This window comes from Ambystoma mexicanum, chromosome 6q, assembly GCF_040938575.1.
Source record: "Ambystoma mexicanum isolate Mex_15411 chromosome 6q, UKY_AmexF1_1, whole genome shotgun sequence".
NCBI lineage: Eukaryota > Metazoa > Chordata > Amphibia > Caudata > Ambystomatidae > Ambystoma > Ambystoma mexicanum.
Genome location: NC_090937.1, coordinates 1,156,184,382 through 1,156,208,324, shown reverse-complemented (window position 1 = coordinate 1,156,208,324; position 23,943 = coordinate 1,156,184,382). Strand labels below are relative to the sequence as shown.

The 23,943-nt window shown below is 43.0% G+C and overlaps 1 long non-coding RNA gene across 1 annotated transcript in view; it reads left to right on the top strand.

Moving 5' to 3' along the window:
• Nucleotides 1-23,943, top strand: part of LOC138516541 (uncharacterized) — a 198,632-nt gene that overhangs the window by 150,215 nt on the left and 24,474 nt on the right. The window contains exon 4 of the long non-coding RNA XR_011282284.1: nucleotides 1,268-1,352. This is a non-coding gene — a long non-coding RNA (uncharacterized lncRNA). The remainder of the gene's footprint in view (nucleotides 1-1,267; nucleotides 1,353-23,943) is intronic.

Here is a 23,943-nt window from a genome sequence, read left to right as displayed (position 1 = left end):
ATCAGCCACACGGCTTTATGGGGCCTGGGACCATGCTACTTGGTACTTCCCTCCCAGGCCCCCCACCAGCACTTGTCCTTTCCTTGCCCCATTCCTATCTCCTGCACTTCTCTTCACTGCACTTGAACGTCCAAATACCACAAGGCCTATTAGGACCATGACTGTATATTTACTGTTTTGCCATTGATTTTTCTCTCCTTTGTTCCCTTCCCATTTAGCCTTGTGGCACTTCGAAACACAATTCTTTTGTATAAGCGCCTAACAAATGCTCAATAAAATAAAAAAGAAAGACACCCATTTCTGCATGTTGCATGGCCATGTGGCAATTTTCTGCCATTTACACAAAAAGCATAATAATTATGAACATGTAATTTACTCCCCACATTACTAATGTGAACCTCCACCAGTTCGCCAACTCTTAAATTCACGACATTTTCAGATCAACCAGAAACCCATTTTAGCTGGTCATTACAATCCCCTAAGTCTCAGACGGAGGAATTTTATATCAACAAAATCACCTAGAAATTATCAAAATAATGAAACATATATGTAATCGTTGTGACTTGTGGTTTCTGGGAAAAAGCAACAATTGTGACAGTCCATTTAAACAAATGGAATCTTCATATGTGCAAATATGAGTTTCCCTTCCTGCAGGCCATTTGCCACCCTTGGCCATCCTGTCACCAGATTTTGTTGTATTATTTTATTATCCTCTTTGTTGTTTGAAGTTGGGGACTGCAGATCGTAAATGGGGGATGTATTTGGTACACAGAGATCTCCCACTGCAGATAATGAGCTGGGCCGGCCTTGTGATGTCACGAGGCCTGTCCCCATATCGGAAGGGGACCATCTTTCGGATCTGAAAGGCTTCTATTTCTTGTATTTCTTTCAAAGTTTCAGCTTCCCTTGATTGTAGCCCCTGTTTTTATATCCCCTACATTCCGGTCATGCACCAGCCAGGGCCAATTGTCCTGCAGACAACCAAGCCTTCAGAGAAAGCAAGTCTAGAGAAAGTTTGTTTTCCAACACCATTCAGTGTGGATGCATTTTATTGCAATTGTAAACAGTTGGGATGCACAAACCAGGCTGGCAGGGGGGGAATCAATTTGTGAATGAATTGTGCCCATTGTCCTTGGCTAACAGAAACCATATACTGCATTTCCTAACATCAGCCTTTATTCTTTGACACACAGTGTGTTTTACTAATCAGTGTTCACTTTGCATTCTCTACGGAGAAAAACACAATCTTTTTGCATATCTTCCACAGATGCATAATAATAGAAATACCTGGAGACACCACAACCAACCAAGAAGTGACTTCATGCCCAGACAAACATCCATCCTGTAAGAGGGTAAGCACATGCATATAAACAGATATGCAATGAAAAAACTTTGTTGAAGGGATGGCATGGTTAGGTTGCACTAATAAAAACCTATGCAATTCAATGAAAAATCTTTGTTAAAGGGACGTTATGGTGAAGTGGCACTAATAAAAACCGATGCAATTCATTGAAAAAACATTGTTAAAGGGACATTATGGTTAAGGTGCACTAATAAAAACCTATGCAATTCAATGAAACAACTTTGTTAAAGGGACGTTATGGTGAAGTTGCACTAATAAAAACCAATGCAATTAATTAAAAAACGTTTAAAGGGATGTTATGGTTACAGGTAAAACCAAAAAACCTCAGAAATTTGAGAGTTATGGTAAGCTAAGCAACCATAAAAACTGGGCTGCTAAAAAAAAGGATTTTCCTTCCTACACCGGGACTGTCCGGTGTCCCTGTGTCGGAAGGAAAATCCTTTTTCAAGATAGCCACCATGAAGAGGGAAAGCAGGGTTCCAAAGAGGGACCCTCTTCACTTTCCATGGCAGCCTTCAGAAGACGAAGAGAGACCGTATGACCATATTACCACAAGCACATTTTTCGTCCCTTTCAAACCTATCACATTTTTGAATAACTTTACCACAAAGCCAGTCCCAGGTAGACATGGCCACTGTAACCCCATGTGTTGTCCCTCGTGGTCATAGCCAGTAGGCAGATCATCCGGATCATGACCTTATTGTAGGACCCAGACAATGTGGCCACTGGCCATAGCCACAGGCTACACCTCAGTCACCAAAGGTATACCACTATTTTTTGTACCTACATTATGACACAAAAATAAAACACGGCCAAATTAGCAACACCATGCTTTAAGGTCTTTGCCAATGCTCCTTACACAAGTTTGCTGGAAATGGACCCAAGTTTTATTGTTTACAAAGTGTCAAATGTATGCACATACAATAGTCATATAACTTAGCCCCCACTTGACAAAATCGATTCAGACTTTACAAAAACATTTCTATCTAGATGTAAAAGAATGTTGCAAACGTTTCTGTACATTCGTCAAATGACACAACATGTGTAAGCCTTTACAATATTTTGGGACCTCTCTCACAGTGGGCTATATATTTTTTATGCAAAGTTTGGTGAGGATTCGTCCAGGGGCAGCGAAGTTGTAAGCCGCCCAAAAAGGTGCTCTTCGTATGAGTTCAGCAACTTAACCAAAACTACATGGCCGGTACCACAGGCCATGTATCATATATATATAGAGAGAGAGACAGAGAGAGGGAGATCTAGCTAGTTTGCATACCCACAATGCCTTGCTGTTGGGGCTCATAACTAGAGGTGAACTTCCAGCAATGGCTACTAGGTGGCATAGTGGAATGTGTGACTTGGATCAAATGGACTTTCCCATTTTTACATGTACAATATTCGCCGGTTATGGTAGGCTAAACACCCATAACTCGCGCTGCCAGTGTGCACTGCAAGAACTAACACCCATGACATCAAAGATGCCATCACAAATCTCATTGATGACATCACTGATGACATCACATGTACATTTAGTTTTCATCGAAAGCATCCAAAAGGGATTGTTATTGTAATGGTGGCAGAAAATTATCAAAGATCATTGAACAACTATCATGAGATAAGTAGTTTAGTCATCAACACATTACTATACACACCATTGTATTACAAACTTCCTTACGGTACATGAACCAACTCATGTGGCCACGTAGCCATTGGTGCACCATGCCCCATAGAAGTGTAATCGTACATTCTTGTCATGTTACATACTGACATCATGAATGCTTTTGTTTTAGAGTTTTGGGTACTGTGAAACTTGTAAGAGGTAGGTACCATAGCCTTACTTTTGTTGGAGTTATTTGTTGCTTTGCTCAGTTGAATTCTTCTAAAAAACTGAAGGCCAAAGACATTATCCTTTTCACCTTACGATTTCTTTCCTTAGAATGTGAAGATAAGAATAGTACTTTGGACAAAGGACAGTTTTGCTTTGGAGATTATGACACTGACACATCCTTAGTTTGAAGTTTAGGTAGGAAAGCACCTCTAGCACTGGGACAGCGATGCATTTTCCAAAGCCCTTTTATTTATCAATAAGTCTTTAGCCAAAACCATGTCTAACTTGTGTCCGGTTTTCATTCCTGACTACTCGCAGCTGGTAACTTCTCCCCCCTTGCTTCCCTTTTATGACTGCCATACAACCTGGTCCCTCTCTCAATCTTGGTCCCCACAAACGCTCTACTCTAGGCCTCACTCTAAGAGGCACCTCTTCTCCCTGCTCCTTATTTGTCCCCTACTCTTCCTCATCCTCTGCTACTCATGCATCAGCTTCTGATTGGATGGATTTGGTATCTAAACTATCTGCTACCGGTTGCCCTCCCCTATATCCTTCAGCATTGCAACCATCATCCTACATTTCAACATGTACATCTCTAATAGCAGTGCTGTCAAGTCTAAATAAAATAATGCCTGCTCTCCACTCGTCAGTACCTATTGACACTCTTCGCCCTTCTCCCCTCTACTGGGTTACTCGTGCAAGCTTTGCTTCCGTCCTTTGGAGTGCTGTTTCTAAATATCTTTGTGCCCTATTTTCTGTTTCCACCACTAATGGGTTGCACATGGCACTTGCTGCTAGGGACTGAGGGGCATTTTCATAAATTGTGGGTGCTTGCTGTCGAAGAGTTGAATGGGGAACATACTGAGGATCAGTATACCCTGCAGCTGCTGCATGGGTTAACACCCCTTTGGGGGTGGTAGGATGTGGGGGTTGTGGGTGTTGATGGCAGCTCACAGGATGACACCGTGGCACTAGAGGTGGCAGGAGTGAGGCAAGGCGCTTGCATACATACCTCTCCTGTTTTGGGATCCTCTGGGACATCCTTAAAATCCTCTACCATTCTCCAGAGCTCGAGAATGCCCTTTCTATTTCTCAACTTCTTCCCCTTATATTTTGCCACCAGATAAGTATACATATGACTCAAAACATCTCTATTATTTGTTATTTCTTTGGTCCAGGGTTTATAAATTCCCCCTCTTGTATCAACGACCCATTCGTTGTGATACTTCATTATTTTCTCCTAGTACAGCAGGAACGCTGTACACATATATTCAAGTGGGGTCAAGGAACTCATGTTGTAACTAAGTCTATTCTTACAATGCTATTTCATTCCTCAAACACTGATCCAGCTGTAGTACTCTTCCATGCCCTCCCACTATTGCCCCCACCTCCTTTTACTTCTCCCTTCCCTCATCGTCCCAACCCCACACACTGAATCCCACACAACTCTTCGATCAAAACTCAACATACACCACTACTCAAAAAACACCTCAAACCTCAAATCAAATAAAACAAAACATAGATATAAACACAATAGTTCATACCCTTCCTCAATCTCCACTTCGGGACAAGAAAATGCACCTCCTTATGTTCCCTTCTACTTGGCAAAGGGATCTCAGGCCAGCAATATAATGGGCCTATACAACAAAATCACACTTATTTACAAATGGTGTAGACCCTTCCTCTATCCCCTTGCCTCTGGATGTGGGTATTTACCTCCTCGCACACCTTTTTGTAGAGTGAAGGGTTCCCAGGTCCTCTGTATATTGGACCTCACTCCTTATTTTATCACACAGCGCTGCCTTTCCTCCACAATCAGAGAAGTGTCTTTACTCTCTTGCCCTCTTTTACCTCCTAATATATACTGTGATGTCACCTTATACAAAAACGAATATATACTGCCACGTGGTCTTGTCATATTTCACTCACTCCCCATCAACTTATTTCACACACACACTTTCCCCATATCGTTTTCTCCCACAAAGGTGCACTTACATCTATGCGCTCTCTCGAGTCCCACCAATATGGGGTCCCGTCAACGCCCTGCACAATCTTGGAGCAGTGCCACACTCCAAAGAGCAGACAGGCCTTCTGGCAAAACAGCACCTGTGAACCTCTCCAAGTTGTGCACAGGGACTGGTCACTGTAGATGGGTGACGCAACCCAGGAGGCGCGGCTGGGACACCCCCGACCTCACGGAGAGTCTCGGGTCATGTCAGGTGCACCAAATTGAAAGGATGGCAGCCCAAAAACCGGGGCATAAAAACAATGCAAAACACAAAATAATCACTGCACCTCTTTGCAAGGGAAAACAAGGTTTATTACAAGTTAAACATTTCTCAGAAAATCCCATAGAACCAAACTGACACTTAGCTCTTTGATTCTTCAAAGGGTTACATCTTTTATAGGCTGATAAACCATAATTATTAATACTGTGCATAATAATGAGTACAACATAATCCCACCACCCTCATTGGCTACCACCTATAGAACATGCTAACCCCCCCTATAGTTCCTGCACCGATTGGCCACATCTATGCTACTCCCATTCCACTAGACACATGGTTCCCTACCTTATCATTTCCAAATCCAGCTACGGGATTGGTGGTTTACCCGTAATGTTACATTCCCAAACGGTACTTGTCACGTGATGTACACCCAGACGTCCAGATGCACTCAGAGTATACTAGTGAGACCAACTCTGCTTGGATTAGACAATAGCCCCCCCCTAACATTGTACTGAATTTATTGCCATCACCTCCTCCCCTTCTGTCCTGAATCAGAAGACGTTCCAAAGATGGCTTCCACCCTTATCTCCTTCCAACCCTAGGTGCCCAGTCATGACGTGACTAGGGCACCGCTCTCGAGTCTGAATTTCAAGGATTTTTTTGCTTTTGTGTGTTTGGGTGTAATCCAGATGGGGTGGCCACCCCTCGGTGAGGGCTGAAGTGTTCTAAATCTTCGCTGACTTATTGGCATCACCAACCCTCGTGCCCTACTCTCATGAATTTTGTCACATTCCTTCCTGCTCTTCTACCAACTAATATTCCTTTCCCACCACAATTAGTGCTTATCTGCGCACGATGGGTGCCAGTGACCTCAGCTTCTCCCCTGGGGAACGGGAAATTGGATTTGTTTTTGGAGCTGAGCTGCCAGAGTCGCAGCTCCACGCCAAGTCCTGCGTTCTCTTCTGTTGATCGTGTGCTAGGCCTTCACATCCAAAATGGTGACACTTCTGTCATGTTAAATGTTAATACACTGACCTCACTTCTACCACACAACCTTGCTGACTCCATCTTCTGCTTATTTCAATCCTTCCTGCAAATCACGCTACCCTACATCACTACAGTTGCATCAAATACACACTGGGCCTATAATGCTACCCTCTCTATGACCTCTGCAACCACAACATTGATACATTTGCTGCTCTTTCTGTGTTGCTATATATCAGTATCTAATATGCATTAGACCTAACTAAGTCAATGTATGCGCTGTCCATGGCACAACCTTCACTCTGCTCCACCGATGTTGCACTCTAATAGGTTTTGCTCAACCTGAACCTTTTTGCTTGGCTGGGATGTTGTACATGCATCCCAACAGCTCCCCGTTATTGCTTTGGAATCCTATGGTGATCGTGCTTGCCCTTGGGTGAAAGCTGCACCCTAGGATATTTTTTATTGATTGAAGATGAGGGAATTTCTGTGGGGGACCAGAAGAAATAGAATTTCATTGGATACTCTCTCCTTGAGTTATGAGGATGGGGGTATCAAATCACCACACTTTGAATTTTATTTTTTAGCAGGATAGACCCAGTTCGTCTCTTGGTGGTTATTGGATGAAACCACTTTAGACACGAGATTGATGCTGTTGACTATTCAGCCATTTACGCTGCAGGAGGTTCTGTGGTTGGACACTGGAAGGTTCATAGATAGTCCTTACCTTCTGAAACTGGTTTCAGAACTCTGGCATAAGACCCAAGAATGACTTAGAGTATGGGAGCCCTACTCCCCCAACATGCCTTTGGTATCCACCTTTCATTGGGTAAAGGGGGCTATTCGGACTATTTGGAGGTGGTGGGAAACCAAGGGAGTTGCTGTTTGGGGAGATATGTTCCATGATTGAACCCTATTGGAATTTCCTGAACTGTTAGAGGAATATGGAGTACATTCTGGGCAATTCCTGATGTATATGGGGTTGGTGAGTGATGCTACAACCCAATGGCAGATCTTACCTAATGAACCAGATACTGATGCAACACTGCACTGCTTTATGATGTGACTGGGGGTGGGGAGATACAGTATGTCTAGGATGTACGGGAAGTTATCTGAAGTTCAGTGTAAGGGAGATGTCAGGGTGAAAGCTCTATGGGAAGAGGATCTGGGGTAGGAATTTGGAGGAAGTGGAATGGGGGAATGCTGACCTAATGCATATGCTCTAGTCCTGCCCAAAGGTGCGACCATTCTGGTCCACTGTTCGAATGAAAATTGAGACTGCGGGAATAACTAGGTTTGCTTGTGCACGGGAATCATGCTTACTGGGTATATACCCCCGTCAAAGGCCACTAAACATGTCACCAAACAACTTCATTTGACCTGTATGCTACGAAGCATAGGATCGCTATGACATGGAAGTCACCATCTGGGCCACAATATGGAGCTTGGTGGGCTTATCTAAAACTTTGGTCTACGACTGAAACTAAGGTGTGGTGTCAGAATGTACATAGGAAAACACAGGACGTGAATGATAATATTTTGGCCTGGAACTCTCTCATACAGTCAATGTTTTTTTCCCTATGATGATATGCCTCCTTGAGAGCCCGCCTATTTGCGTGTTGAAAGGTTTCATTGCTAATTGGGGGGGCGGGGGACGATTCCACCTCGGATGTGGGGTGGGGGGGGCGGAACTGAGGAAATGTGTAACAGTAGATAGCCGCTGGATTTACACCTCAAAAAGAGTTCCCATTGTCAATTGTGGTATGTCAATACTTGTGACAGTGGTGTATGAAAGTTGTTATTAAATTCTTTATGTATATTGTTTTAGAGCTTTGAGAATGTTGTGGCGCTCAACAGATGTAATTTCTGTCACGATATTGCTGTTTATTTAAATGCCGATAAACAAATGTTAAAAAAGAAAACAATGAGCATAAAACTTAATGGAGTACTGAAGTTCGTCCTTCAGTAAGTGGTTGCTGATGGACTTGAGTTGTGCTCCAGCACACCCTTGAAGTATGGAGGTTTGTATGTTAGATTTTACTGTAACCTGTCAGATTGCCAGACAGAAAAATCTGGGATTGCCCACTGATCAGCTAAAAGTGACAGAGCATTGAGAGGCGAGTGTGTTCAAGGTGAATGTAGTGGACACAAGAGGGGAGGAGGAACAGGGAGTGTCGACCATTCTTTAGAGTTACATGTCTGTATGACTACCTGCTGGGATTCAGGTGCGACTGGGATGGAATGGTGACAGCTACTGTGAAAAAGAGGTTTAGTTCAGAGACTAAGAGCCACTTAAATTGTAACAATTGTATTTGTACAGTTTTCAAGCTAATTCCAAAAGCTAGGAAATGACACAAAGTATGTAGAAAATAGAACCATATCTCAGTGGGTTCTACTTGATTTTGCCCATGCAAGTATCTGTCCCACATTGAGATGTTGACACTTGGTTGACATTTTTGAGACCCTCCCTCATGTCAGGCACACAACATTTATGAGATTTACCTCAGCCGCTAATACACAAGGTTAATTTGGTTTGTTTTTTCCTCATTAGCCTCAACTTCCCTATAAGAATTTAGTTTATCTGATCCGTTTGGAGAAAATTGTTATACTCTGACTCCTCGATTATTTTGTGAATTTTGAACTTTCAAATCACACCTTTAAGGTATCATTCCTAGTCATCAGTATACTTTGCTGAAAGTGAGAGTCCAATTTTAGATCCCTAAAATGCCATTTCCAAGAGTTCTATGTTCTATTTGGGTTGCTTTCTTATGTAACTCATTTATTGCGAATTTCAAACTTCCTGAATCAAATTTGTAAGGTGTCTGGTCTCATCAGTACACTTCGCTGGTAGTGGGACTATGCTTTGGTCACTTTTATGTCATTGTGTAGAGTCTTATGCACTATTCATGTTATCTATGTTACTCTGCTTGTATGCAAATGTTCACATTTTCTGAATCACACTTTTAAGGTGTCATTCCTTATCAGTATACTTCCTTGATGGGGAGGAATTATATTTGGACCTCTAAAAGGTCATCATGTAGCATTGTATGTGCAGTTTATCTTACGTTATGTTACTCTGCTTTCATGCAAACTTCACACCTCCCAATCAAACTGATTCAAGGTGTCATTCCACATTGGTGTCTTTCGCTGATTGTGAGGGATCTCATTTGGACCTCTACAGTGTAATTGAATAGAATTATTTAGGCTATTCTTTAGTCTCGGGAGGATAGCTCAGCAGCAAAGGGCTTGCATTGGAAGCAAGACGACACAGAGTAACATAGGTTCAATCCCGGTCCGCGCTTAGAAACCTCTCGGTATTAAGCGCATTATAACTAACCTATCATAGCATATCATTTATGTTACTAGATTTTTATGCACATTTTGCACTTCCCCAAATTCCTCTTTAAAAGCGTAATTCCTTGTCAGTTTACTTCACTGTTAGTGAGTATGATGAAATTACTTGTGGTCTGAAGGAGTGCTGGGATGAGTAGGGAATCAAACTCATACTCAGCCCCACACAACATATCCACAAGCAGTGAGCCCAATCAGAAAAGTGAAACAGACACAGCCCGACCGGTGTACCTCCTTCACCTCTTTAAGAAAGCATGGGCTGAGGGCAGGCTATACTCTTCAGGACCCTATAACCCGCCCCTTCAAGTGAAGATACAAAATAGGCAGGCTCGTAATGAAAGGGGGCAATCTGTGTCTGAAAACAAGGATACACAGTCAATAATTTTAGCAGCAATGTCATGTTCACTGAAGATGCCATTTAAAAAGATATAAAGTGGGGTCTTTCTAGTCAGTAGGGCTCTTTAAGGCAGCTCAGGTGGACAGAGGGACATCAAATACCTTTAATGCTTGCTCCTGGTGCTCAAAGGAGTCCAGCTAGGCTTCTAGGCACTTTGCAATGGGCCAAGATGGTTTTCAGATGTTTTAAGCTGGATGTTTCCAATGGACTGAAGTTGTTGTTAGTTGAAGATGGTCCAGCTAAACAGTGCAGGCCTGTAGCCATGATCGGCTCAAATTGGGCGAAGAGCAGCCAGGCAATGTTTTAAGTCAGTGTATCAATCTGGTCAAGTTGTCTTTAAGCGGTCCAACGATGCACTGTAGTTCTTCAGTGGTGATGGACTCAAATTGCTGGTGCGCAGGCAGGAGATGTGTTGAGTCAACAGATTGATGTCCTGATATGGATTGAAAAATGGTGAATGTGAAAGGCAGTTATGGGTGCTTCGAATGGCTTGAAAAGCATCTCAAGATGGTCGAGCCACCTCGAATACTGATCAAAGCTGGGAAACAGGGTCCAAGCATTGTCTTGACTTCTGGTTGCTGGGTCGGCAGGGGCTGTACAGGGTATCCAGAGACAAGGTAAATCCTTGAACTGCACTTCCCAGCCAAGAAGGTTTTTAGAGAGAGCCCGCAGAGTCTGATACATCCAGTGAGTAGGTACCTGGGAACCACTGGTCTCAGCTCGCATTAGTCATTATCCAGCTAGCAGGCCATCCCTAATGTTCTTCTGGGATGGTTGAGGGGAAAGGCTTGCTCTTTTCTTGGAGGTCTTTCTTTGTCTTATCTCTATGGAAGAGGAGTTTGGAGACGATTGTACTCTCAGCAAGGTTTGAGGTGTAATCCCTCTTGTTAAGCAGTCCCAAGGTGATTCAATGGGTGGTGGTCTCAAACCCTTAAATAGGCAATCTTCCACAGTGGATTGGTTCCCATCTAGCCTTCTGTATGACGTCCAATCCTGGCTGCTGTTTCAGAGTCTTCTGCCTGGTTATATAATACAGTGCATTGTCTGCAGGAAGTGCAAAGGGAGTACAGGTGGTTTGGGAGCACTGGGAGAATGCAAGTCGGGGAGACCCTTCTGTGGACAAATGCTTCTCTCCTGGCTACTCTAACATCAAAGAGTCTCCGTTAATTACTACCTTGGTGCGATTTCTTTTGGACTGGCTGAGGAAGTACTTTGAAGCACAGGGCCTCTCCCTGCTCACTGTGTGTAGCTCTGTCTTCCTGGAAGCTGACAAACCTTTCCCATGGAAGACAAAGCGCTTGCTAGGCAGAGTCCAAATGGTATGTTTGGGTGAAACTTGGTCCCAGCCAAGGAATACATCAGAAGCCCTGACAGGAAGGTCACTAGAAACATAGATGTCTATACAATGACACCAAGAGGTTCTGGCCAGTATAATTGTGGATTCCCATGGACCACCATGACACAACCAGACATGGCTTATATATAGTTCATCAACTCCCAGCAGGTTCCAGAAGCTCAACATTCTATACTTTTATTTAGGATCAGGAATGCCCACGGTTAATTGCAGATCCTGGCTGCTAGAGCTTTGGGCTCCATGATTCTGTTGGCAAGAATAGACATGCCACTTAGTACTACCATGTTTCAAAACTACAAGGCAGTTTCTGAGAGGTGTCAATAACAGGTCTAGCTGAGTAACATGTTTGCAGCATGTTTTTAGCATGGAGCATTATGAAAGGGGGGCGCTAATTGGCAGACATCAATTTCAGAGACAGATCTACCTGCATCATTTTCCTAATAAAAATAAATAAAGCTCAGGCAATTTCAGGCTCACAGGTAGTATTCTGTCAGAGAGACGGACTGCATTTGTACCTCTAAATGTTCATTTTATAATAGTGATTTATGTACCATTTGTTTTATATTACTCAGCTTTTTTATGCAGATTTCAAACTTCCCTGAATCACACTGTCCCTCATTCCTTATCATTATACTCCACTGATAGATAGGACTACATTTGAACCTCTAAACGATTTATTAACACATTCTTACTCCTGTGAATCAAACGTTTATGGTGTCATTTCTCCATGTTGTACTTCGCTGATAGTGAAGACAAGGTTTGGAGCTCTAAAATGTCATCTTAAAGAGTTCCATATACTATTCAGACAATGTTATCTTACTAGGCTTTTATGCAAATCGCTAATTTAGCTGAATCACACGTTTAAGTTGCCATGTCTTATCAGTATACTTCGGAGATAGTGGGGGACTACATTTGGACTTCTAAAAAGTCACCTTCTAAAGTTTTATGCACTTTTTCTATGTTACTAGGCACATTTCTAATTTCTCAGAATCAAACGTTTGCTGTGTAAGTTTCACTAGTTAGATTTGCTGAAAGCGAGAGACTAGATGTAGGTCTTTAAAATGACATTTTTTGGAGTTTTAGGTGATTTCTATGTTATGTTATGACTGCGCCTACGGTTGGTTAATTTTTATAATTGGGCAATGATTTATATATTTGTTGACATCGCTCAAGGAACTTACGCTAAGCAATCCAGCTGACCCCTGAGCTAATTTTTCAATTATTATGGGGGAGACTTTAATATATATCTAGGGATGTGGGAGGGCATGTTTACACTTACAGAGGAAGAGAGAGTATTCTCTGTACCTCCCGCCTCCCTTGCTGACCCGACCACATCTGATAAATCATTGTATCCATGGGAAATTTTGGCAGAGTCAGGTTACATGTTTGTAAATGGCAAGTCTATTTCATGTACAGCTGGGGATTATTCTTTTAACAACGGTAGATTATATAGCATTATTGATTATATACTTGTACCAATGAGGTGGTGGAGGTGTATAGCTTCTTTTGAAATTCAATATAGAACTGAAGCTGACCATAACCCTCTATACCTTAAATGGGAAATAAATGAGGGCATAAATAGAAATCCCATTTCGCACTCCGCAGTTGTTGCTCTGGGGACTAAGTTTAGGCTGAGACGTTTGAACTTTAAAAACGGTGTTGAACTGGGAATGAGAGTCATTAAGGATACCAGGAGGTAATTGATTCTATGTCAAGACCGGAGGCGGGCATTAGGCTTAAAACCCTTTCATGCCACTTCTCATAGCAGCTGTTTTCAAAACTTGAAATCTTCAGTTTCAACAAGAACATTTAATTTTTTCTTTTCTTCATCCAACCTGTAAACAGAAAAACAGAAAAAAACAGTGCACAAAACTACTATCATCTGGGACTACAAATCCCCGCAAGTCTCCACTGTTCCTGTAGTTTTGACCCCAGTCCAAGCACCAATCTTAGACCAGTAAGTTTAAGAAAAGACTTCTCTGAGAGGGGTTAAAAACACAGATTTAGGACATTAATGAAATTCGGTTAAGGCGTAGGGAACATAGGCCCGCCCTATCAGATAGGCAGGAAATTGCTATTTTTAATTGGGAAGGTTTGTGCGGGGTAGCAAAAAGATCGGATACTAAAATATTCTGGAGTACTGGGACCAGGAATATTGGAGGGTTGGATACGGGGTGTCTTCTGACTCCAGATGCACATAGCAGAGTAGACCTGGCTAAGACACTACAAGGAGCTGTTCTGTATCGAGGACATGGACATGAACGGCTCCAATGGCTCAAACCAGCGGTGGCCCTGCACTTAGGGGCACTTAGACCCGATGAAGCTGAAGGAGGTGATCTATGACCTTCAAAGATAGAAACCTTTTTTAAGTCCCCTGGATTTGATGTTGTCCCTAATGATTTATTCTGTTCTCTGCCGGACGTGTGGGGACCCTTCTTGTCATAGGTTTTTAATGGTCTCATCAGAACAGAACAAATTCCTGATAGTTGGAAAATCGGAATAATTGTTCCAATTTTCAAATAGGGCAGTAAATCTTTACCCTCTTCACATAGGCCCATTACTTTTGTTAGAGGGTAGGTCAATGCTGTTCTCCGGTATTATTCTGAAGCACTTGGAAGACTGGTTGACAGAAAATAGTATTCTGCCAGATACACATTCGCCTTTCTGTAAAGACACTGTCACAATGGTTCCATGTAATAATGTCGGCACCAAAATCTCGCCATGCAAAAATATCGCCGAAAAATGGCGACGTTATTGCATGGAACATGCGGGGGACACCCCTGCAACCCCCAAACTTTTTTTTTACATTTTTTTTTGCCCCTGTCCCCATATTTACGGTCATCCATATAATATCGCTGCGACCTTTTCCCGGCGATATTATTTACGGCGACCATATATATGGGGATAATATTACCTGATACCGTCACAATACATTAGTGCCTGAATCTGTACCTTATTCTGGCAAATCATGTACAGGTTTTGGACTCTCCGAATTACGCACCCTTTATGGACCTTAGCTCAGCCTTTGACCAAGTGGATAGGAGGGTACTTTGGAAAACCTTACAAGATGTAAGCATACCAGGCCCTTTAATCCCGATGTTGGAGTACTCCATGAGAACACAAAAGTGTGTGTGCGCTGTGGTCTAGACGGGGAGAACTATCATATTATCTAGTGATAAGGAAGGGGGTTCAACAATGATGCATCATTGCACCCATCCTTTTTAATTTATATGTAAACTCGTTGGCCCCGTACCTATAATCACTTACCACTATTGATGTCCCTCAGTGCTTTGCCAGGAGACTAACAGTGCTCAGCTATGCTGATAATGCTGTTCTGGCACAAACCCCTAAATGATTACAGGCGTTAACCACAGAATATGATGGCTTCATGAGGGACAGGTGTCTATGGGCTAATAGTTGTAAGTGCTTTGTAATGTGTGTTTTAAAAAAAAACAAAGCGGTGCCCTTTGTTGTTTCTAGAGGGAAAGCAATTGGAGTGCTGTTCCTTTTTTGACCATCTAGGCATCAGAGTAAATAACAGGTTAAAGTGGGATGACCATATTACAAAGCTAAGTGTCAGGATGAGCCAGACCATAGGGGGCATTTTCAGATTGGTGAAGAACTTGATACATTCATCTGTGGAACACATGATTAAGGAATTTGAGCATAAGGCCATCCCCACAGGTACTTTTGGGGGTGAAATATGGGTGTAAACAAGAGGTCCCTGTCTACAAAAGATAGAGAACTATTTTTTAAGAAGTTTGCTTATGCCCTCTCATCCCCCCTTCAACACCTGTCTACTTTATGCATCTGGAAACTGCTATGGTATACCTTGCTGATACTCTATATGTGAGACCTATTTCGACTTCTCTATGAGCTGAGAGTCATCGCCCTCTAACAAATGACTTCATTGAGAACCTGATTACTGTAAATGGATACAGCAAAGTTGGCTGGTTAACCCACATAAAGTCACTATTACACAAACTCACATGGGCACCATAGTTTGATGATCCGAAAAGAGGAACGGTCTCCCAAACACTGAGAAAAGCAAGGGCTATGCAATTCCTGACACCGGGAGAGATGATCATATGATGCTTAAAACACAGGTAAGGACTTACATACTGTTAGGCTCTTCCAATGGATGTGAAATGTATCTGTGTCTGGTGACTGTGGATCTGCACAGAGCCCTCCTTACCAAGGCCAGATTTAATGTATTACCTGTGGGCGTGGTGATACAGACTTGACACAAAGACAGTGCTGGGGCACAGATAACAAATGCATGTGTTGGAGGCTTTGAGACCATGTCCCATTTTATTCTTGTGTGCCCATTATTTAAGGATTTGCAGGCAGATTTCTTATTGAATATCATGCGAGAGAGGGGGATAAGGTCATGTCAATTGGCAATGTTGTTCTTCTTAACTTGAATGAAGTGCGGGGTGCTATTTGCCCCTGCTTGTTACTTACAGAAAGCGCGGTGGAGACGCTATATTTTATGGCAAGGCAGGGTGGGATCCGTTGGACTGGATACAAATAGGTTTACTTGCAGGTCCGAAAAGATACAGAGTTGTGATAAATTGTTTTTGCGCCAACTTGACTTAATTTGGCTACTTAGTTTGTTAATATACAATCTTGAGAAAATGAAATAATTCAATCTTTTTGTTATGTGTCAAACATACATTTTATTTTCATCTGTCTATACGTTTTTCACCATACATTTATAGAATGGATCATCAGGAGAGATTGTTTGCAATTGTATTCATTTACTGTGCCCATGTTAGAAGGGTTAATCCTTAAATTTAGGAGAAATGTTCATTTGTTGTTCTAAATAACAGTTTCGTTTTTCAGAATTATTTATTTCTTCCAGTTTCGATGTGCTTCCTTCTCTTTAGGTTAAGCTGAATAAGTAAAGATATGGCTCTGGGTCGGCCTTATTTAGAGAGTATGTTGTTGTAACAAGGCTCTGGGTCCGCCTCTCAATGTCTGCAATGCTTCCTTGCAGGTTCGTATTACTGAGGGAGATTACACTTTGTGTAACTGAGGGAGCTGCTGCTTGATGCAGACACAATCTTATTATGTTGTGTGTTTTTAGACTGCGAGATTGGTGTATTTTAAGCTTGTGTTTATATGAATTTTGTGATTTACGAATGTGACAATTGTGATGGTTTTATGGATTAACAATCTGAAATAAACTTTATGTTTGATTGATTGATTGTTATGTTTTGTCATGCTACTTTAATGCCAATTTCGACGTTCCCTGAATCACACGTTTAAGGTGTCATTCCTTATCAGTCTACTTTGCTGATATGAGGGACTACATTTGTTCCTGTAAAAGGCCATTTTATCGTTTTTTTTTTAACTATTTATGTTAGTTATGTTCCTCAGCTTTTGTACAAATTTCAATCTCAATTGAATAAGATTTGTAGGTTACCATTCCTTATGAAGACTCTTCAATGATAGAGTTGGATGTCCTTTAGACACCTACAATTTTATCTTATAGAGTTTTATGGGTTCCTAGTGATAGCCTCGACATCCAAAGCATCGAATGCAAAAGCCTCGAAAACAATGCATTTTTCCCTGTTTTTTTACCCCTTAAAACCCATTTTAATAAAAAAAACCTTTACCTATAAAAAAATGCATTTTTTCGGGGCTTTTGCATTCGATGCTTTTGCATTTGATGCTTTGTATTTGAAGGAATCACTGGATATCATTTTATGTGCTACCTATGCTATGCGATGCAGCTTTTATACTGTACCAATAATTATTCATGAGATTCATAATAATCTTGTTTCTGAACCTTGCATAACGTGTCTCTACCAAGCATATGGAGTGCCCCTCCTGCTGGCTGTACCAGACAGCACCAATTTCATTTTCATACTTTTCCACAGTCACACCCCATTGCTCCCTTTCTTTCTCATTCTGCCGCATTATCCCCTTCCCTGTTGTCAACTCCTCACTCTCTTGTTTTTCTGCTGCCCTCGCCATGTTCTTCCTCCTGTACTAGGGGTCCACTGGAGCTCACAATTACCAGTAGTAGTCCAAGAAGGAGCATAAACCAAACAAGAAGTAACGCTGTTTATTACAGCTAGGCAATCACAAATCAAACAGCACAGTAGAACAGAACTGGTTGATGAGAGCTGACAAACTGGCTTACGGCGGACTGTGCTTTTATACTGTTAATGCAATGTGTGTACAGTTAGAACCAGTTGCATTTCAATCTTCATGTCTTTTCCATTCTCATGGAACTGACCGGTTATACTACGTCATGCCCCTATAGCTAGACATATGTTAGTTGAACATGATTGGAGCAAAATGGACCTGCCCTCTCCTGGCTCGCCATCCTTGATTGTATTGCCCGGTGCTGTTCCCAGTGCCCACGGCCTGCAGGAGACAAGGACCCTGAGTTTGGCGTTCCCTGTCCTCTGCCACTGCATGCGGGTAGTGTATTCAAAGGCTGACCTGCTGTAAGAGGACAACCTGCGGCACAACTATGGAATGCACTTACCTGCATGTTTGCCTCCCTCGTTTTACTCAGACAGTTCACTTGTGTCCATGTTATGTTATGTACAAAGTGTCCCCCCTTGCTTCCCTCCATGCAGGGTCCCTGGGGCTGGCTACTGCTTCCTACAAACCCCTTGGTTCCCCCCTTTGGGGTGTCTCAGCCAATCCCCTTATTCCTGCAATTGATAGGTGTGCCACTCTGTCTGGCACTGAATCAGCACCTTTATTGCATTCTCCCCTTGGATCAATCTTTCGATCTACCCCTTCTTCCCCATCATCTCCTTACACTGTTACTTGGACGTCCATAGCCGCGTTACCCTATACATGTCACCTCCTTCTTCTTTGTACGCATCCAAAGAGCACTCAATTATTCTGCAATCCCTTCCATATAGGGAACATGCTACCCAGAAAGCATCATAGTATTCTGCATTTAGTGGAGGTGCTGCAAACACCACATGCACTCCGTACTCCCACTCATGCACCCTGGGAGTCTGCCTTTCCGAACCACTACTTTCATCACCAACTTTATTAGCAGACAATATATATCATACTTTTCCCCTGCACCACTTGATGATCCACTGTCTGACACAGAAGGCAACGAGCATCACAACAAGCACATGGACAGTTATTTTGAACATAGCTGCTAGCCACGGGGTACCCAGGCAAATAGCGAGTTCTGCCAACTATACGAGGCAGTATCATGTGTTTCTTTTATCATTTTCTAATGTAGTGTACGTATCTCCTCGACAGCTTACGTCAGTGTTCCCTGGCAGCATCATTGGTTTGGTGTTGCTGTACAGCAGCTGCTCTCAATTTTATGGCAGACCCTGCCCTCTATTGCAGTAATTAGGTCAAGAACAAATCTATTCTGAAGGGCCACCAGGCGCAAGGCACAGAGCTATTCAGTCCTTTCACCGTCACGTTTACCAACTGTAGCACCTTGTAGTAGGGTAATCTTCAGCCATTTTGCATTCACAGCTGCTTATACCCCAGAAGGTATTAGGGATGTGAAGCAGACTGATGCCTTATTGAAAAGGCTTAAGTGCTGTGGGATCATGTCTAAACTCTGTGATGATTCTGCTGACACGTAATTGCTGCTCCTTTTCGTTCTTCCCACTTGCCTTTGTAGATCTTTCACCTTCTTCTGCTCTTTTTCCTTTTTAATCTGCCATGATGTAGGAAGTTCATTGAAAGGTAGCAGATCTGCTCAGGGCATGACCAATGCAGGGACGTGGAGGGTCACAAGCGACCACACCCCTCCCCAGTCTGGAGGCAGCTGGGCATAAGCTTTAGATCTGCATGTCCACCAGTAGTCCATTACCACCGCCAACCCTTTCTGCAATGCTGGATGCTCATGGTCCTTTTGCAGCCAGTGTTCATCCCCAGTAAAATTGTTCCTGATGCTCTGAAACACAAGGAATGTTGTGTGAGTGGCTATATGTACACAGGACAGTGTTCCTCATCAATCCATTCCAAAGCATGTATATCGGCATTCCATATTCCACTGCATTCATTGTTTATTTTCTTTACCGCCCCCTCTTCATATGCCACCAGTTCTTCTGCACAGCACTGCATCATCCCCCTCTGATACTTCCTGAACTGAAATGCCAAACCCATGATCCATTTCAGAGGTCTGGTGTGGCACCATGGGATATCATGCCCTGTCATGTTTTTGCAATATATTCACCTGTGGGCAGTGGCCAATTGATCCCCCCTTTGTACTCCCTCTGTACTATATTCTAATTTTACATGCTTTGTTGTCTCATCCCTGGCCATGCTATCAAGCTGTATATAATTGTTTGCATATACCTCTTCCTCTTTGTCTATCCAATACACTTCTACTGTATGTCCCTGGAACAGGCCCCGAGTTCTGCATAGTGATAGGTGCATCAGGTATCCCCCCCCTTTTCTTCCGCTATTTCTTGTGGCAGAAATTGTTTTGGTGTCCCTGTAACATGCAGGATTAGCAAGCACACATAGAAACTGCCTCTAATGCTCTCTTGCCCCACCCTTTTCATGTCATTGTACCACATGTTTCACAACTCATGTCTCCCCCTACCCAATGTTGTCATAAAATCTCTCAGTGCTAAATATACTTCTCTTAGTACGTGCCCCCTGTCCATTGTCCGTGGGCGCACCCCTACTTTCTTTATACAACAAAATCGAGATGAATAAGAAGAAAAGCGACACAAGAAAGAGACGAAACAGTCCGATCCCTATAGTTTTCACATTGTGTTTATACTTTCTTCCATTCCCCCACTTGTGACTTGCCATCTCCTTCTCCACCTGTGGGCTTTATGTAAACTCTTATGGCTGTAAAGAATGTCAATGATAATTGGAAAATACTTCCCATCAAGTTGCTTTTCTCTCACCTCCTTCCCTGGTGCTACTGTTGACCTTTGCGGATGTCTGAAATGGGTGTTGACACCCTCCCTGCTTTTATTTCCACTGCTGTTGGTGCCGCATACACAACTTCTTAAGGGCCAATGAACCTCAGCTCTTGCCACCTTCGTATGACATTACGGACGAGTACTTTAGTCCCCGGATCGAGCAGCTGTACTTTTGAATGTTGGCAGGAAATGTATTTGAAGGCACTTGACATTTCAGTTAGGTATGTTTGCAGCTCCTCTCCTAAAACCTGTGGTGTTAGCGTCTGAAATTTATGTGCAGGAGCAGGTGCATTCATCCTCCTGTCAGCTACAATTTTGTGCAGAGTCAAATGATGATCTGCACTGTGTAAATTGCGAAGGGCAAAAAGCGACAATGGGAGGCAATATAGCAAGTTTTTGCACAATGCCTTGGTTAGCTTTGCTAAGCATTCTTTAAGCAAGCCATTTATTCTCTCAACAATCCTGTTCGCTTGCAGCCGGTACACTGTGCAGTTGTTTTATTCCCAAGAGGTGTGTTGGTTCCTTGAAAAGGTCATTGACAAAGTGTTGCTCATTATTAGACCTTATCTCATCGCATACCCCCACCTCGAAAACACCTCCCGCTCTAGGAACTTTGCGGCTGACTTTAGCACAGGGCCCCGCCTCAATCCAATGTGAGAATGGACAGTCAATCACAAGCATGTACCTATAAGAGGTGCATCTATCTTTCATATCAACATAGTCGATATACAAATGCTGGAAGGGCCTTTCCGGTAGCAGCAATGTCCCCCTCGCAGACTTCAAGGTATGGCCGGACAAAAACTGTTCATACACCACACAACTCCCCGTAAACTCTGCCACTCGCTTGTGTAAATTTGGAACGTTCCACCCTTCTTTTATTTCTGCTGCTATGGGTTCTTTGGATGCACGTGCCGGAAAGTGCAACTGCTCTAGTGCTACACTTAGCAATTTATTTGGCATTACCGGCTTCCCGGTGCTGTTTTGACTCAATATCAGATTGGTGGGTGAGAGGCAACAGCCTCTTTGTATCCACAAATGTTTTTCCTCCTGTGGTGCCTCTCCTTGCAGTTCTATTATCTGTATGATGGGTATTGTATTAAAGCTTTCCCCTTCTCTTGCTCTTGACCCTTCCCCCTTTCTGCCAACATTGTTTGCTTTTTCTCTTTCGTACCTGGGTATAATCTCACAGTCCCTTCAGGCAAACAGGCTGCTCTTTTGGCTGCCCTTTAGGCCATCTCGCTCTGTAATGATGTCAGGTCCTGCTCACCTGTGTGGGTGGCACATTTTATTATGGCCACCTCCACTGACAGCTTCAATGCTTCAATCAGTCGCCTGAGCAACTCTGCATGTTGTACTGGGGATCTGCCACTTTTCCTAAGCCACCTCCTTTTCCTTCGGGCTAATCCTGAATATAAGCTGAATCTGAAAATATGTTAGCTGCATGCCCTTCCGTTATGTTCAATGCACTTATCACGGCTACTAACTCTGCTGCCTGTGCTGAATAATGTGATGGTAACCTCTTCTGTGATGCTATTCCATACTCCCTGTTCTTGTAGCACACTATTGCTGCCCCACTATGTCTCCCTCCTATTTTGGGGTCTATACTTGAAGACCTGTCAATAAAGACCATGTCTGCCGCTTCTATTTCCTCTTTTTTGACACATACGTTCCATTCTATTCTGTCCATGAGGGCCGCGCTGTCATCTATATAATCTCCTTCCTCTGTCTGGTCTGCTATGAATGTTGCCGGATTTACCACACAGCACCTCACAACCTCAATGGTTGTGTTTGTCAGTATTATTTCATACCCTAACGCCCGTTAAATTGTTAGTGTATTCTAGGATTTTTTCAAAATGGCAAATAACGAATGCTACATGTACAGTACCACTGCGCAACCCATTGTCATTGTCACTGCCTTTTCTATTGCAAATGCTGCAACCACAAGCGCTTGTTCGCAGGGGAAATTTCCCTGCATAACTGGGTGTAAAACACTGCTATAGTAAGCCAAGGGTTTGTGTCCTTGTGGCTTCTTTTGTGTGAGGAACACTGTCAGCACTGAGACATCCTAGTGAGAGAACAAGTAAAACTTCCCTTTGTAGTTAGGAGTGTCCAACAGTGGCGCACAGGACAAGGCTTCTTTTAATTCTGTGAAGTTGTCTTTCATTTTTGATGTCCACATTATTTCTCTTTTCTCCTTCTGTGACTCCTTAAGGGCATACAGTAAGGGTTTTGAAATGGTAGAATAATCAACAGCCCATGTCCTGCAGTAATTACACAACCTCAGAAACATCTGCATGTCCTTCACTGTGCGTGGCCATGAGGTCATGTGAATTGCCTCTGCCCTTTCCTGTGTTATCTTGCGTCCTTCAATAGATATTATCTATCCCAAGTACACAATCTCCTCCTTGCAGTAGTGTAGTTTTTCCTTATTTACCTTGTATACCTTGTCTGGCTGTACTGTCAAGGGATGCACCGAGTCTGCTCTATCCTGTTCTGCAGTCTCGCTGCACACCAGAAAATCGTCAACATATTGTATCACTGTGCTTGACATTTGGAGGTTGGGTTGATCCATTTGTGTCACTCTGTTAAAATTGCTGGGTGATTTGCAGTACCCCTGGGGAAGCCTAGTGTGTTCAAAACAGGTTCCCTGATACATAAAGGCTGTCAAATGTCTAGAGTATCACTGTGCTTGACATTTGGAGGTTGAGTATGTCCATTTGTATCACTCTGTTAAAAATGCTGGGCGATTCGCAGTACCCCTGGGGCAGCCTAGTGTGTTCAAATTGGGTTCCCTGATATGTAAAGGCTGTCAAATGTCTAGAGTCTGGGTGTAGTGGGATGGAAAAGAATGCATTCTTAAGGTTGATGACCGTGAAGTACTTTGCCTTCACTGGCATGTTACACAGTATTGTAGTGAGGTTCAGGACAGGGGGAAATTGTGCTTCCACTTCATCATTAAGAGGGTGTAAATCCTGTATGAATCTCCATTACTCGCCATTTGATTTCTTTAATGGGTATATAGCCATGTTGCATGGTGATGTGGAGGTCTGTATTATGCCCTGCTGCCACAGTGCATGTAGTATTGAGCATATCCTCTCATCTGCTTCTCTGGACAATGGATATTGTTTTGCTCGGGGCAGTAGTGCCCCTTCTTTTAACTTTATCTTTACTGCCCCACCCCTTTTAGTACCCCTACATAATTGAGCCCTTTTGTCCATAGTTTTTCAGGAACCCTTGTCCAATCTGCGTTTGTGTGTCTATTTCCCATCTTTACTAGTTGTGTCAGTATCAGCACCACTTTTTCTACTATCTTTACTGGGCAGGGTATTTGTAACTGGAATATCATCTCTCCCTCCTCCTGCCCATCGGAGAACAGTTGGTCATCAGTTACTCCTGTTGCTGTCAATGGTGGGTCGATGCATAATACAGTACGCCATTGCATGTTGTCATTGTCTGCCCCGCACAGAGTCAGCATGTCTTTGCATATCACTACTTCGTCAAGCTGTAGCATTACCGTGGTGCCTTTTGTGTCTTCCTTCTGACTCTGCGGTCG